The 17,897-nt window shown below is 37.4% G+C and overlaps 1 non-coding gene across 1 annotated transcript; it reads left to right on the top strand.

Annotated features, from left to right (window-relative positions):
• Positions 1 to 16,545: 16,545 nt before the first annotated feature.
• Positions 16,546 to 16,652, top strand: LOC126512940 (U6 spliceosomal RNA). Its single transcript, XR_007595204.1, has one exon. It is a non-coding gene; the product is annotated as a U6 spliceosomal RNA (small nuclear RNA).
• Positions 16,653 to 17,897: the final 1,245 nt, after the last annotated feature.

Below are 17,897 nucleotides of genomic sequence, written 5' to 3'. Positions count from 1 at the left end.
CACGTCGTGACTGTGAAGGCAGCTAGCCTGCTTGTCTGGCACGCAAAGCTCTGGCATATTACAAATAGTGAGGTAGAAACTGTACTGACTTGGATGACCTAGCTTTGGAATTTCAGAGTGTCAATTTGAAAGTCTTACAAGCTGGCCCATTTTTAAAGATAGGGCACATAGATCTTATCTCTTAATGGAAAGGATGTTGAGGTCATGGTACAAGAACTGTGTGTAGAGAACATTGTGTCATCCTTGGAAATTAAAATGTGTAACATAGATTTATTAATATTTCATACGAATAGATTTTTGATTCAAAAGTACCAGTATAACTCAATTGCAAAAACTTCTCCCCATACATCTTTATATATTTTTGCTTGCTTTACCCGTCTCCGTTGTCAGTCCGTCTGGAATTGATTTCTGTGTTTAGGTGAAGAAGTGATCTAATTTAACGTTAGTGATTCTATCATGTTATTGGATATCTCTACGTGATATGAAGTGCTAGATGTTGTGAATAAAATTTTCATATGAACATTTTAATTTTGGAGTTTTCTTTCCTGTTACCCTGACTTTTCTTTTTATTGATAGTGATAGCTTTTTAAAAAGCTTCCCCACAGTGTTATCCTTATTCTGTCTCGTAGAATCATTTCAAGAGCCTATTTAAACCTTTGAAAATTTTCTTTACAACTCAATTCAATTTTTTGGCTTGTATAGAAATATCTTTATGATGCTCAGTCAGTCCTGTTCTACGTTAACAGGTATTTCTAATGTATTTCTTAAATATCTCAAAAAGTGTGTATTTCTGCTCAAAGAAATAGTTATCCTTGGTTCGTCAAAAGTGCTTATTTCTTCTAGTAGACATAGAAATATTTGTGAAAATTGGTATCAGAGTCAAGTCTTCCTAAAATCAGACATGGCTGGTAATAAGCGTGAGATGATTATAAATATTTTCTAGAAGGTTCTAGTAATGTAAAGGTTTATTTATTATTTATGGTTTTTCAAGACAGGGTTTCTCTATAGCTTTGGAGCCTGTCCTGGAACTAGCTCTTGTGGACCAGGATGGTGTCCAACTCACAGAGACCTGCTTGTCTCTGCCTCCCGAGTGCTGAGATTAAAGACATGCATCACCACTGTCCAGTGATTTATTTATTCTTTATTTGTATTCCTTGTATGTTTATTTTGTTTTACTTTAAACACACTCATTTTGTCTTTTTAAAAATTAAAAAAGTATTTTGATACTTATAAAGTGTATTTACATTATTGTTACTCCTCCCACTCCACTCCAACTTCTCCTGTATCCTCCTCACTCCCTTTCAAATTTAGTACTTCTTATTCTTTAAGAGGTGTGTGTGTGTGTGTGTGTGTGTGTGTGTGTTTCTGTCCTATCTCACTGGCACGAATCTCTGATACTATCTTGCTAAGGCAAAACAACGAGGCAGTATCTTTGTCTTGTTTCTTGTCGCCGAGGCTACATTTGCTAGGAATTTAATTATCATTATTGGCAATAGTAGACTGAAGGATTCATAAGTATCATCCTTCATAAAAGTACTGAAAGTATAACTATGAGAATTAAAGCTCTTGGAACTCTGGAAGCTAACAGAAATGTTGCAGCAAGCAGAGAATAGTTAGTGAGAAAAACTTGTGTCATAGTCAGATAGCTTTGAAGAATTCCAATTGTTCTTGCTTTCATTCTTCACTCCTGGACTGCCAGAGCTTTGTAAAGAATGCAGTCTTCATTATGCATGTAACTGGTACCAGAGAAGGAAGGAGAACGGATGTCTCCACAAGATACTGTTGGCCTTTGTTTGTGTCTTTTAAAAAATGTACTCATTTCATACTATTGGCATGACCCTTTGGTTTTCTCTCTATTCTTTTTTATTAGCAACAGAGATATCATTACTTTATCTTTGCCATTGTACCTTTTTAGGTTTTTTAGATTTGTTTCTTGTAATTTGAAATTCTGTTATTAGATAAATTAATATTTAAAATCTTCTCTAGTTCCTGTCCTGAATTCTTTTACATTATTTTTAATTCTGTAACATAATTCTATTTTTAGCCATGCAAGATACTATGTAGAGGTGGTATTAATTGTGCTCATTCACTCATTTATTCTTTACATTTATTTTCATGCTTTCTTTTTAATTCAATTGATTTAAAAATTCTTGACGGTTTTTTATTTATCTACAATATATTGCTATGTCTGTGAGCTACTTGTGTGTTTGGTGCCTGTGGAGGTTAGAAGAGAGTGTCAGATCCCCTGGAGCTACAGATGGTTGTTAGCTGCTATGTGAGTGCTGGAAGTCAAACCTGAATCCTCTGGAAGAACAGCCAGTGCTCTTATCTTCTGAACCATCTCTATCCCCCCATTACCTAATTAAATTCTATCCTACTGATCCCCTTCTTCACAACTAATTCCATTTCTACTTTCATGTTTTTATAAATTTTTATTTATTTATGTTTTTGCATGTCAAGGATAGCCATAACCATGTTACGTCTAGAAGACAGTGTCTTCTAACAGCCCCCCCCCCCACACACACACCATATGTCTTATTTACTTCTGCTACCCCTCTTCTACGGCATCTTCTGGGCCTGGGAGTAGGTGTTAGAGAAGACCCATTTAGGAATAAACAGGCCACAGTCCCTTACACTCTTTACTTGATGGGTTTTGAGCCTCCAATTTGACTTTTGCGTACTCTCAGAAGAGGCTCCTCTTCTTAAGACTGCAAGCAGTACCAGTCTTTCTATAAGAAGCAGTTGTTTATGCCTTGAACATTCACGCTACTATTTACTAATGACCATACCTTGTCTGGCTTGCCAGTACTGTAGCACACAAGATCGTTAATGTGTTTAGACCATTGATAACTCTTCTCCCCCAAAGTCTGCATAAAACTTCCTGACACTATAAATGCTAGTCAACAGGGATGATGCTTCTAGCTAAGTTACAGCTAGACTTTTCTGTGTCTTATGTCCAAAACACATGTGATAAGGAAATGAAAGAATCTAGTAAGGGTAGAAGGGTCTAAATGAGAGTGGGTCAAGAGAATATTGGGAATGTAGGAGTGGGAAGAGTAACAGTCAAATCTAAGGGTATATGAAATAGCCCAACAGAAACCTACTACTTTATAGGAGAGCTAAAACGTTTCTTACAATTAAATTTTAAATTAAAATTAAATTTTTATACACAAGTACTATATTTACATCATTTAAGTCGTCCCCCTCTCTTTTCCTACTTCTTCCATATCCCACCCCAATCACTACTAAATTCATGACTTTTTCTTTATATCTTTATACATACACATATGTATACACATAAATATACATGCATAGAATGTACATACATATATGTACATTGATGCATAAATACACATACATATGTGTATATAAACCTAGCCTACTGAATCCATTTGAGGGTATTCATATTTGTGTGTGTGTTTGAAATAGCAGCCTGAATAGAGCTCCCTGGCATGAGTGGAAAGGATTGCTCCCTGAAGTCAGCTGTCATTTCATACTTGCAAACATTTGATTTCCTTCTGCGGTATTTTCCTTCTCTTCTCTGAACAACCGTTTGTTTTGGAGCAATTCTGTTCTGTGTAAGCTGAATGATTTCTGTTTGGAGATTCCAAAAATACATATTTGAAGCATGCTTTGTTCAACATAGAATTCTTGATTGGTAAGCATTTTGTTTCTAAAATATATATATGCTATTTTATTATTTTGACTCTTGTAGTTTCTGTTGAGCATTCAGCTGTTAGCCTCACAGTTGTCCTTATGAGGTTAATATGGCTCCTAAACTCTAATAGATTTTATGGTCTTACTTTATGTCTTTGGTTTTCAGCAAGTTTGTTAAGATATTCCGAGCTGTTAGAGTTACTCAAATTTATATTATGTAGGGTTATCAGAAGGTCCCTTATCTGTGGGTTGGTATATTTTATTATTTAAGAAATGTGTGGGTGTTATCATTTAAATATAGTTTAATTTATATTCCTCCCACTCTTGGGATAAGGTACACATAATTAATTTACATATTTATAAGTTCATAGATTTATCTGTGTATATATGTCTATCTTTCACTCTTCATGCCTTATTCTGTTTTGGTTATTTTTAGTTTTATTATTTCAGTTTGAATGTTTTCTTTTTAAAATATGCATTTTTTATCTTTACTTTTCCCTAAATGTGTGTGTGTGTGTGTGATGTTTGTTTGTGTGTGTGATGTCTGTTCATACGTGTGACTATGGGCATATTCATATGAGGCACATGTATGGAGGTCAGAGGGCAGCCTCAAGAATCAGTCCATAATTCACCTCATACCTTGTTTGAGACAGGGTCTCTCTTTTCCTCTGAGTATGCAAGGGCAGCTGGCCACAACTTCTAAGGATCCTTCTACCATCATTTCATATCTTGTTGCAGGAATGCTGGGATTGGAGATGTGTGCAACTTCTGGCTTGGGGTCTGGGCATTAAAACTCTGGTCCTTTTGCCTTGGGCAAGCAGTTTACTCAGTGAGCTATTTTCCTAGTCCTTAGTGTTAATGTATCCTCTCAACTGGTTTTATGGTTCATTAAAGCAATTTCTGCTTTGTATGAACTGCCATAAACATATCATTTTACTTTCACTGCAGTAACTGCCATTCCATTCCATTCTATAAATTTCAACAATCTATCCATTTTTTATATTTTATTTTGTTTCTATACTTGTCTACCTTTATGAAATCTATTAATCTATTCAAAATTCTTACCTGAGGATATCTGAAGCACTGGGACTTGAAGCTAGGGTGTCAAGCATCCCAAGCTCTGCCTTGAGACCTACCTCCAGTCTTGGTCTCAATCCTCCAGCTAATTTTTCATGTGGAGAAAAGGCTCATGGGTAGTATCCAGAAACTGCAAAAAGCTAGAAATGGATTCTTCCCTAGAGAACCCAGAGGTGAAGGCCTTAGCTTTGCTTTAGATCCGTATCACTCTCTACTTGTTTTTCAAGTCTTCTACTGCTATTGTAACCTTCTAGTCTCTCCCTCCTACCATTTATTATCCCCTGACCTGTCACATAAACTCCCTTTACACATTCGTTTTTTTTTAAATTTGTTTGTGTTTTGTTTCAGAGTTTTTTTTTCTGTGTAGTCCTGGATGTCCTGAAATTTGCTTAGTAGACCAGGCTGGCCTCGAACCCACAGAGATGAGCCTGCTTGTTGTCAGAAGGCTGTTGGTTCATTCCCAGCTGCTCAGACCCAAAATAATCACACAGAAAGCTTATTATTTAAATCACTGCTTGGCCAGTCACTTAAGCATATTGCTAGCTAGCTCTTATATATTTTTAAACCCATTTCTACTAATTTGTGTATTGCCACATGGCTGTGGCTCACCGGCAAGGTTCTGGTGTGTCTGTCTCTGGTGGTGGCTACATGACTTCTCCTGACTCCGCCTTCTTTCTTCTAGCATTCAGTTTAGTTTTAGAGCCTAGCTCTATTCTTCCCTATCACAGGCCAAAGTAGTAATGTGGGATTTCCCTCTGTAGACTGTGAATACCATTGGTTAATAAAGAAACCACTTTAGGCTTATAGATAGTGCAGAATAGAGCTATCCGTGTGTGTGTGTGGGGGGGGGGGAACTAAACTGGATGCTGGGAGAAAGAAGGCAGAGTCAGTGAGAAGCCATGTAGCCCCACCAGAGACAGATGCTGGATGAAACTTTACCCAGTAGGCCACAGCCACATGGCAAGACACAGAATAATGGAAATGGATTTAAGATATGAGTTAGCCAGAAATATGCTTAAGCTATTGGCCAAACAGTATTGCAAATAATGTAGTTTTTGTGTGGTTCTGGGCAGCTGAGAACTAACAAGCGGCTCCTACTACAAAGCACTTTCTTTATTCATTAATCAATAAATGTAACACATATACAGAAAGACTTCCCAGACTACCTGCTTCTACTTCCTGAACGCTGAGACTAAAGGTATGAGCCATCATGCCCAGCCACATCAAATTTATATTTGCAACTCTCTTTATGGCTCTGATGGCCTAGAAAGATTTTAATTGACTACATCACGAAGTTTTGGAAGTATTTTTTCCTTATTTTCCTGCCACTATAAAAACCAAGTACTTAGAAATTTTCTTTCTTTCTTTTCTTTAAATATAAGTAGTTGTTTCTGAGCATGGCAAATTCCATATTTACCTCTCTGGTATTTTTATGTATTGTTATGAAACAGAGGCAGAATCTCAGGCAAATTGCTTAGAACTATTTCCTTTAAAAATCTGTACATGCAAATTACAATAGTGTCTGCCTCATAGAATTGTAAATAGTCAATAAATATTATAATGATCCTAAAGATGATTATTATGGAGATTATGATAACCTGGTTTCTCAATCTTGCTGAATTAATTAGTTGTCTCTGCTTCCTTACCAAATACGTAATGTATAAGTACGTCACTCTGTTAGGGGGTGGTAGATGACACTGGGGAAGGAACTGCATTTTGTATGGAGGGGCTTTGCAATTTGTCTGACTTCTTTAGGAAAAGAAAAACTTAATTGGAGCTTTTGTTTTACATGTGTTCATTTCTTATTTCCACCTTCAAAAGAATCTCCTCCAACCACTTCCTTAATTTGAGACTCTAAACCCATAATAATAAAAGATTGATTTAGAATGATGGAAACCACATTACAGTATTAAAATTTGGTGGAAATTGATTTGTGACCTTCACCTTCAGACCAAACTCCACATTAAGAGGGTATTAAATCAGAGTCACCACATGGACTAGGACTAAATAGACTTCTCAGAGTAGGGTAAACCTGAAGGATCAGGCATGAATCAGTGGTGTTCAGGGAAGGACCCTAATTTCTAAGCTCAGAGAAGAGCATAGTTTGATGATGCTGAATTCAAAGGGCAAGGAAACTTGTAGAATTCTCTGAAACTAAAGTACATAGCTATTTAGTGTTAGTCATTTCTGAAGATAAGGTAATCCCGGAGGATAAGGTCTCTGGGGTTGCAAGAAATGAATTCCTTACTCTTGGCAAGACCCTGGTGATAATGACAGTGTTGAAATAGGAGCGATGGGGCTGCGTCCCGGCACCCGGCCGCCCGCATGGCTAGCTTATGCCCGAAATAATTACACGGAAACTGTATTCTATTAAACACTGCCTGGCCCGGCTAGTTCCAGCTTCTTATTGGCTAGCTCTTACATATTGTTCTAACCCATTTCTAATATTCTATGTAGCCCACGAGCTGGCTTACCAGGGAGGATCTTAACCTGCGTCTGTCTGGAGCGGGAGAATCATGGCGACTCCTCGACTCAACTTCTTTTTCCCAGCATTCTCTTCTGTTTACTCCACCTACCTAATTTTCTGTCCTATGAGGGCCGAGGCAGTTTCTTTATTATTAACCAATGAAAGCAACAGATAAGATACAAGACCCACCTCCATCATGACAGCACAGGTGGTAACTAGATGTGTGAAAGGATAATGCGGTACAGGGTTAGAATGCTCAAGTATACTCCTGTCTAGTTGAACATTTATTTAACTGTTTCCTGGCAATTTGGGATTCTTCTGTTTAATTCTGTTCCACATTTTAAAAATGGATTATTTCGCTTTTTTTGATGTCTAGTTTCTTGAGTTCTTTTTATATTTTGGAGATCAGCCTTCTATCAGATGTGGGGTTGTTGAAGATATTTTCTCATTCTGTAGGCTGCTATTTTGTTCTATTGATGCTCTCTTTTCTTTACAGAAGCTTTTAGGCTTCTTAAGTTCCCATTTATTAATTGTTTATCTTAGTGTCTATACTATTGGTGTTTTGTTCAGGAAGTTGTCTGCTGTGATACAGGTCATACAGGTCTTTAACTTGCTTGGTTAGAGTTACATCACGATATTTTATATTACTTGTGGCTATTGTGAAGACTGTTTCCCTGATTTTTTTCTCTGCAAGTCTATTATTTGTATGTGGGAAGGCTACTGGCTTTTTTGAGTTAAATCTTTTGTACAGCCACTTAGCTGAAGGTGTTTATCAGTTAGCTGTAGGAATTCTCTAGTAGAATTTTTGGGATCACTTATTTATACTATCATATCTTCAAATAGCATTATTTGACTTCTTTGTTTCCGAATTGTATTCCATTAATCTACTTTAGCTGTTTTATTGTTTTAGCTAGAACTTCAAGTACTATGTTGACTAGATATGAAGAGAATGGACAGTCTTGTTTTTTTTTTTTTTATTTTAGTGGGACTGCTTTGAGTTTCTCTCCATTTAATTTGATGCTGGCTATCAGTTTGCTGTATATTACCTTCATTTTGTTTAGCTATGTCCCTTGTATCCCCGATCTCTCTAAGACTTTTATCATGATGGGATATTGGATTTTGTCAAAGTTATTTTTTTTTGCATTGAATGAGACGATATTGTGTTTTTTTTCATCTTTCAGTTTGTTTATGTTGACAAATTTTCACATGTTGAACCATCCCTGCATCTCTGGAATGAAGCCTGCTTCATCATCATCAATAATCTCTTTGATGTGCTCATGTATTTGGTTTCCATGTTTTATATTGAGTATTTTTGTGTCAATGTTCATGAAGGATATTGGTCTGTAATTCTTTCTTCATTGAGTCTTTGTGTTGTTTGAGTATCAGGGTGATTTAGCCTCATAAAAAATGAACTGAGCAATGTTCCTTCTCTTTCTATTTTGTGGAATAATTTGAGGAGTGTTGGTATTAGTTTTTCTTTGAAAGTCCGGTAGAACCTGCACTAAAACCATCTGACTTTTGGTTATTTTGGGTTGGGACACACTTAATGACTGAATCTCTTTCCTTAAGGGTTCTGGGTCTATTTAAAATATTTATCTTCCTTTTTGTGTTACTTGAACTCTTTTCTATTTCAGCTTTTAATATTCTTTGTTTTGTGTGTTTAGTGTTTTGATCACTCTATGCAAAGGGACTTCTTTTCTGGTCCAATCTATTTGATATTCTGTATGCTTTTTGGACTTTTATAGACGTGTTTTTCCTTAGGTTAGAAATATTTTTCTATGATTTTGTTAAATCTGGACCTTTGAGCTGGGCATCTTATTCTATTATTATTCTTAGGTTTGATCTTTTCATTGTGTCATAGATTCCCTTGATGTTTCTTATTTAACATTTTCTTTGGCCTATATCTACTTCTTCTATTGTGTCTTTAACAACTGAGATCCTCTCTTCCATCTCTTGTATACTGTTGGTGATGATTGCACCTATAGTTTCTATTCACTTATCTACATTTTTCCATTTCCAGAATTCCCTCAGTTTGTGTGTTCTTAATTGATTCTACATCCATTTTCAGTTCTTAAATAGTTTTGGTCATTTTTGTCAACTATTTTGTCCGTTTCTTGACTTTCTTGACATTCTTAAAGGGATTTATTGATTTACTCCAATTTTTGGCTGTCTTTTCTTCTGTCTCTTTTAATAAGATAATTAAGACTTAGAATAGTTTTTGTGTTTTTTTTTTTGTGTGTGTGTGAGAGAGAGAAAGACAACGAGAGAGACAGAGATAGAGAAGAGAGAAAGAGGGGGGAAGAGAAAGAGATGGGGAGGGGGAGACACACACAGAGAGATACTTTAACTTTAAATAGGAGATGTTTTAACTTCTGCAGCTGAAATCCATGGATATATGGACAATGAATGGTTCATCAGCTTTTTTGGATTCTACCCAAACTCCTCTCCCTTCCTCTCTACCTCTGTTTGTCTGCTTCAGCTTTCCCTTCTCTCTTTTTATTTTCTTCCTTTCATATCTAAATTCTATTTTACTGAGAAAAGAGTATCAGAAACTGTAGATGTATGGAACCAATAGGTCTTTACTCCACAGCAAAGTCATGCTCTTAGCAATCATCCACATATCAAGATCAGAGTTGCTCTAACTCTGCCACAGTGCTCTTGCTCCAATCACTGGGAGGGTTCTCTTAGTTGCTTTGTGACTACTGACCACCACCAGGAAAGGTAGGATGAGACCAGCCTCTCCAATGTCTAGGAAGTTGCTCCATTCAACTGGTTGGATATATTTTGAAGCAGAAGGTGAGAAATCATTATCAGCCACAAAATACATGACATGTCATTCTCCATGTTGCACACGCTACATCAGAGCCTTTGCCAAATATGTAGACTTTATAAAGGCTTTGCTAAGATGCTAAACACAGTTGTCACCAATAGTGCCTATATTATTTCTTATGTTTGCTCTATAAATATGTTTTGACTGCATAGAAGGGCACTTCCCTCTAACAGGTTTGTAGGAGCATTTGCTGGTAATTACTTCAAATGACAGCTTGCTCTCTCCAGGTATTGGTGTTGAATTTAACCAGGTGCTTTCTATTTCAAAGAATCTCCAATAATTGACTTAAGGCTCATACAACTTAAGGACTAGTGGGCTCTTGCCAACAGCTGACCTATGGCAAGTTACAATCTTCCCAGATTGTCTGAGTTTGGCGTTTTGCATAATCTGATTTGAATTTTATGCCCTTGTCACATCTCCATTTAGATACTTTTTAATTAGTATTAGTCACAGTAAATACTGGCAATTCACTTTTTTCAATTGATTTCTGTTGCTTATAAAGAGCCTCATTAGGTACTACTATAATTTAGTGTCCTAATTCTAGACTTGGTATAAACAGCCTATGCTCATGCAGTACACAGTGAGGATCCTGTTGATTTCTGGTTGGTTGGTATCTCTGAACCACTATTGAGTCACTGATAAATAGTCACAAGTTGTATATGTTAATTTTTTATTTTACAGCATTTAAAACCAGACTATATTTTATGTATACAAATATAATTTATATATCACATATTGTTAGACAAAAAAATAAGGGGGAATTGAGGCTAGAAAACTCCTTACTCCAGAATATTTTCCTTCAATTTTTAGAGATTGGGTTATTTTATGTGTTTCAATTTTTATAGATTTAGTTATTTTATTTGCATGTATGTTTGGCTCCCAGTTCGTGCCTGAGAAGGCCAGAAGAAGTGTAAGATGTTCTGGGACTGGACTGACAGATGGTTGTGGGCTTCCCTGTTTGTGCTGGGAAACAACCCTAGGTCCCATGGAAGATCATCCAATGCTCTTAACTGCTGTTCCATCTCTCCAGCACACCACAACAAAGACTAAAAATGAAGTCATGTTTCTAATTGGGTCCGTGCAACAGTTGTATCCAATGCCTAGCTAGTCATGCCTAGTTCTAAAAAGAAAGCCAGCTTGCAAGACCACTGCTCCGAGGGGACATATTTTTTTAAATGAAGTAATGACTAATTTTTAAAATAATTTATACAATGTTTTATTTCAATACCAAACAAAATAAGGCACCAAGACATGTTGCTTTTTTTTTTTTTAAATAGAAATTTTAGCAAGGCGGTGGTGGCTCACACCTTTAATCTCAGCACTTGGGAGGCAGAGGCAGGTGGATCTCTGTCAGTTTTGAGGCCAGCCTGGTCTACAACAGCTAGTTTCAGGACAGGCTCCAAAGCTACAGAGAAACCCTGTCTCAAAAAACAACAAAAAAACATACAAAACAAACAAAACAAAAAACAAAACCTTACAGATAGTATTTATATGAGCCACTGGAAACATGTTCATTTTTGCTGTTATGCAGTTTAGAATAAGACAAATGGTTCCAGGGTGTATTAGGAACCCATCCACGCCGCTGTCTTCTGTGCTGCTCCTGAAGCCTCTAGGCTCAGCTGCTCATCAATTTATACTGTTGTCACGCTACGTCACCTGGGGAGACATAGTTCCCCTAAATAAAAAGGTTAGTGTCATGGTAAATCCTCTGAGATGAAATCACTGTAGGTAAAGCTCTTCTCCTATTCATCTCATGGTTTCTACTGTATAGCTTAGAACAGCAGCTGCAATGCTAATTATCTTGGTATTCTTATTTTTCTAAATAGACTTTCTGGTTATATAGATTTTATGACTGCATGTGGAAGTTGATGTAATTCTGTGGTATGGAACTTTAAAGACAGCATACATCTCCTAGGTTGTTACTAGATAACACTCATTAACAATTTTTAAAGATATATATATTTTGTGTGTGTGTTTGCACATGTTAAGGTACCTTCAGAAGCACCCATGTGAGAGGTGCCCTTAGAAGGCAGAAGACAGTGAAAAACCCCTTGGATCTGGTAGAAGGTCAGTTGTAAGTTTCCTGCTGTAGGTGCTGGAAACTGAATTTGGGTCCTCTGAGAGCAGTTAAATATTCTTAACTCTGGTCATCACCCCAGCAGTCTTTCTTCTCTCTCCTTCTCCTCCCTTCTCTCTTCCTGCACTTCATTTTTCATTTTCCTATCAATTCTTTGTATATAAATGGGACACTTGAAGATATTAATCCCACTTTGGATAGTCATATCTTCATAATTATTTGGCTATAAAGGTATGTTCATTCATGGAAACAGGATGAGGGTGTGTACATATTTGGGAGCTAATATTCTGCTTACCACCCTGAGTAAACTCTTTTCCTAACATTCTTTTTTACTTAACATATTAACTACTGTGATTTGAAATTTTGTTTGATGGCACATAATACTTGGATAATATATTTGGAAAAGACTTTGAAAGGAAAGGTGAATAAGTGAGAAAGTCATTGTTAGGTGTGCCTGCAGCATAAACAAAACGTCCTTAAACTTTTGTGCACCTAGATGCTTGCACGCGGTTCCAACAGATTCTCAGTGTGGAGCACCAAACATCAACCCAGGGAGGCCTTTGTTGTTGGCTTGGTATGTATTTTGCCTTCATGATATCAATCTTGGCTTCAAATAGATGTAGAATGAAAATATTGAAGCAAATAAAATTGTAGGCCTGAATGTTTCAACATCGCATCTAAACAAGCAAATATGCACTTGGGATCAAAGCCAAGTTTTTCATTTCTGGGTCCTGACAAATCTCTCTAACATAGGGCCAACTTCCTGTTTTGTTGTTGTTTTTCCCCAAACTGGCATCCCACTGATATATAACCAGGACTTTCAAGTCACAAGAATTTTAGTACAAGGGCCTGCAATCTCAGTAAAATTCTTACATTCACTATTGCTTAATGAGTTTAATTTTGCATGTAAATTATTTGGAATAATTGTTTGAGCCACCAACTCACTTTGTTTCACTAATGAAACCTGTTTGTGCATAACATTCTGAGCAGTCCAACACTTCCCCGCCCTTCAAGGACCAGAGTCTACAAGGATTGGATTTGATTATTTGTGCAGAAGGGAAATCTACAGATATCTGGCAGCTGAGTTAGGTTAACAAAGATCAAAAACCAAAAACTTTAAAATGGCTTTTCCACAGCAGGACTCAGATTTCTTGTCCTGCACCCTAGGGAAAAATGAATTACCCAGAGATAGCATGGTCATGAATTCCAGTGAAAGAATGCCTTCAGTAGACAAGGAAATGATTTCTACCTGAAAGTGTGTAAACAGGCGCTTTACAAAGACAGTAGCAGACACAAGTGGATGAGTGTCCTCAGTGCAGCGTTTCAAGGACCTCTCTTCAACCAAGTACAGTACTTCGCTACTTTTATTACAAATGCACACATGGTACATGCAGTTGTGTAGCTTGAGGAGTCTTGAGTAGAGTCAATAGTCTTTATTTGTTTATGTATTTACCCTTGGCTATTCCCAGTGCACTGGTACCTCTCCTCTCTCCCAGATCTAATCCCTCTCTGTTCCTCTTCAGAGAAGAACAGGCCTACAAGAGACCACAGCGAAACATGACAAAACAAGGTGTAATAAGACAAAACAAGCCCCTCATGTTAAATCTTTAAATCTGGACAAGGCCACCCCCCCCCAAAAAAAAGACAAGAGTTTTAAGCGTAGTCAATCAAGTCAGATTGTCTTGGCACTTCCACTACAAAGAATGCCAAGCTAACAGCCACAACATAAACTCAGAGCTTTCTGCAGTCAAACTTTTGATTTTTGTTATTGCTTTTGAAATTGAATTGATAGCGGGATTTATACAGATGCCATTATAAGCACCTCTGCTGAGGTCTAGTTTGAAGGGATGTGGTGTGCAGCCTCCCTGTGGAAATTCCCCTCGTGCTTTCTATGCTGCGTTAGGGTAGGAGAAGCCTCTATGTCACAGGAACCTGTACTCAAAACCCACATTTGCCATTTACTAAAAAATGGCAAAGCACTTAATCCGCCAGAGCCCACCCAGTTACTACAATAATGCGAGACATGTGGCTAATAGCAGCTCCCTCATAATTCTGTTGGAGGAATGAAAATAAATGACAACCAAAGGTCTGTCTCTAATCCTTCTTCCTGCTCTGAGTAAATGACTCAGAAGGTAGAAACACAGATGGATATTGGGAGATAAATGTGTTTTAACTTCAAGATTTGTTTTTTTCTGGAAAATTTTCTTGCCTTTGAAGATCAACCTGCAAAGCACTGGATGTTTCCTTTTACACTGTCACGCCAACCATAAAACTTTCAAAACTTTCTCCAGTGTCATGCACTTGCCAGTCAGCATAAATGCTGAGAAAAGCAGTATTGTTGAGACAATGAATTTGAGATTTCCAAAGAACCAATTTGCCGTGAAAGAGGCAGTGCGCGATGCAGAGCTGCTGCAGCCGCCTCCAGGTGCATCACTTCCACGCTCCCCACGCTGATTGAAATATTGATTCTGACTAGTGGATGGCTTTGGATTTTAGGTCTAGATAAAATTACAAAGAGACCATAATTAAGCAGTGGAAACCGAGGGGCCTGAGGAGCTAATCAGAATATAGGAGTCACCGGGATATAGTGGGGAACTGTTTGTTGCTATTGGCTTTGAGGCAGGTGTGGGTACACGTATGACCTTTTATATATGCAGGGTGTATCTACACAGAGGCAAGCATGGCTGCTGGACTCAGCCTATCTGCGCAGCGTTCAGCCTCACTGAGGATAGTTGAGCTGTCTGCGCTGCACTTCCTCTGCTTGTAAAATGGGGTTGTTGATAAAAACTGGGCTCTGAGCGGATTGGGAAAAATAAGTGACTCAATGTGTGTGAAGCCCGTTAGCTCCTAGGACGGCCTCAAGCTGTCGTTATTATGAAGGTGTACGCCTAGGCCAATGCCAGGGACTTGGCTTCTAGCGCCAGCCTTTACAGACCGGCATTTGGAGGCTTATGTAATATGTTTTTCCTTCTGAGTCACAGTTCCTTCATAGGAAAATGTGAGGATCAAGACAGCGTGGAAAATATCTTCCAGTTTCAGGTGTAATCCTGTAATGCATGACATGCTTTTATATTTTTTTCAAACAGAGAATTATCTGGAAAAAATGTAAATTTTCTGTTATCAAATATAGTCCTGCTAGAAATAAGTTTATCCCCCTGTCTTACTTGTTTCTTCTTGTCCTTATGTACAAATATGTGTCTGTGCCTGCATGTATCTGTGTATATATGTATATGTGTGTATATTTATTCGTGTGTGTGTGTGTGTGTGCATTTGTATGTGTCTGTGTATGTGTGAAGTTTGTCCCTCACTCATTTCCTTCTTATTTTGGTGTCAGGGTATATCACTGACCTGAAGCTTGTTTGTTTAGCTAGGATGGCTGGGCTACAAGGCCCTGGGATCTGCCTGTCTCCCATGTCAAGGATTCCAAATTCATGCCAGCTTTTATATTTTATAATTTTATATTTTATAACAAACATTCAGCTTTTATGACTTGGAATTGACATAGCTGGTTATGCACAGACAGAATAATGTTAATTATTAAGTTTATCAATTTTTAATTTTTATTTATTTATTTATTTATTGAGACAAAGTTTCTCTGTAGCTTTGGGGCCTGTTCTGGAACTAGCTCTTGTAGACCAGACTAACAGCAAACTCACAGAAATCTGCCTGCCTCTGCCTCCCGAGTGCTGGGATTAAAGGCATGTGCCCACCACCCAGCTAAGTTTATCATTTTTATATGAAACAGAAAAAATTAATGATCCTAAAAAGAAATTTTTTGTAGACAGCTAGACATTTATTTATATGAGTGCTAGAGATGGAAGTTAGATCACCATGCTTCTTTTGTTAGCATCTATTGACCAAGCCATCTCCCCAACTTTCTCATTTTTAATAATTTCTCTTAGGAATATAGTTCTTTGAATCCTGTAAAATGTGAATGGCATAAAGAGAAAAAAAATGAACAAACACAAAACATTGTGCTAACTCTGAGCAACAGATTCTCATTAAGTATTTAAGTGTTTAAATTAAAAAATGTAGGACCTTTGATTAAGAAAATGTGCTGATTCTGTTGTACATGACGTTAATGAATTAGACTGAGATCCTGTGGTCTACTCTGATAGAGGGGACCTGAAGGCACAGTCATGAGAGAAAGTATGTATGTACACAGGTATATCTGTATCTCTATCCGTCTACAAAAGTTTCTCCTTAGGATCATTCTTTTTTTCTGTTTCATATGAAAATGACAAACTCAATATCAGTATTCTGTCTGTGAGTGACCATTTATATCAATTCCAAGTCATAAAAACTGAATGTTTGTTATATGACTTGTAGATTAATACAAAGAAATTAATACAAGTCTATAGTCTATGTTCTTATTTTCTTCATAGAGAAACTTACAGAATGTATTCTTGCCTTATATGATGTGGCATTTATTTCCCTGTGTTCACTTGGGCAGCGCATATACTAAAACTGGAGCAATACAGAGAAGATTAACATGGTCCCAGTGCAAGGGTGTCATGCAAATCTGTGAAGTGTTCCATAATTTTTTCAAGTGGGAGGGAAGAGAGGGATGAAGGAGGAAATATGGGGAGAGATACATAAAAGTATTGGCTATTTGAGGGATATGATGGAACCCTAATACAGTAGAAACTTCCTAAAATACATACATATATGAAGGCGATATGACCGAAATAACCAAATAATAGGGGAGACAGAATCCCCCAAAGCCATCTCTTTTCACCAAATAAAGCTTCCTGTATCAGGATGGGTTATATTGAATTGCGTTGTTGACTAAAGGGCTCCCATGAAGATTTCCAAACAACCTAGCTGTTGTCAGGACTGTAGGTTGCTCTCAGCAAACTGCCCACAAGTTTCCGTTGCTGAAGACAATAACTCATTAAACATGGGAAAGTCAAGCAGGTGTCTACATAAAGCCTGTACCTCTATGTCCCAAGTCTTTGGTATGGAAAGGTACTTTATATGCTCCCAAAAGAGAAATGTAAGAGTTGGAAGGGATGGAGAACACCAAGACAACAAGGTCCTCTAAGTTTACACCAGCTAAGCTCATATGACCTCGCAGAGACTGAAGCAGTGTGCACAGAGCCTGCAGGGCTCTCCACCAGTTTACTGTTTTTATGGACTCTTCAGTGTGCGAGTGAGTGGGCCTTTCTTTTCTGTGCCCTCTTTGGTGCTCTTTTCCTTCTATTTGTTTTGTCCAACTCCAGTGTATTAGTTTTGTTTCATTTTATTATTAGCCCGTAAGGACCTGTTTGCTTTCTAACGAGAGACAGGAAGTGAACGGACCCAGATGGGATGGAATGTCTGAAGGGAGGAGAGGTGGGAGGACCTTGGAGGGGTAGAAGTAGGAGAAGCTGTAATCAGAATATGTTAGGTGTGAAAAAATTTATTTTCAATAAAAGAAAAAAGAGAAAACAGGAGAAAGGCATAAAAATAATGGTTGTAAAAAGATTAATATCGGGCTGGAGAGATGGCTCAGTGGTTAAGAGCACTGATTGCTCTCTTCCAGAGGTCCTGAGTTCAATTCCCAGCAACCGCGAAGTGGCTCACAACCACCTATGAGATCTGGTGCCCTCTTCTGGCCAACAGGAAGGATACTGTATAAATAAATCTTTAAAAAGATTAATATCAATAAGTGATACAAAAATTAAAACAAAAATCATGTATTAATGTTATAATAATAAAGTGGAAAAATCGAGAAAAATAATTCTCTTAATACTATAACTTCCCCACATAAATCCCAGACAAACTGCTGAGAATAGCTGGGTTTAAAT

This window comes from Alexandromys fortis, unplaced genomic scaffold (genome assembly GCF_014885135.2).
Source record: "Alexandromys fortis isolate MF-2015 unplaced genomic scaffold, M_Fortis_MF-2015_v1.1 scaffold_10, whole genome shotgun sequence".
Lineage (NCBI taxonomy): Eukaryota > Metazoa > Chordata > Mammalia > Rodentia > Cricetidae > Alexandromys > Alexandromys fortis.
The sequence above is the reverse complement of the archived record's forward strand: the minus strand, read 5'-3'. Positions and strand labels throughout refer to the sequence as shown.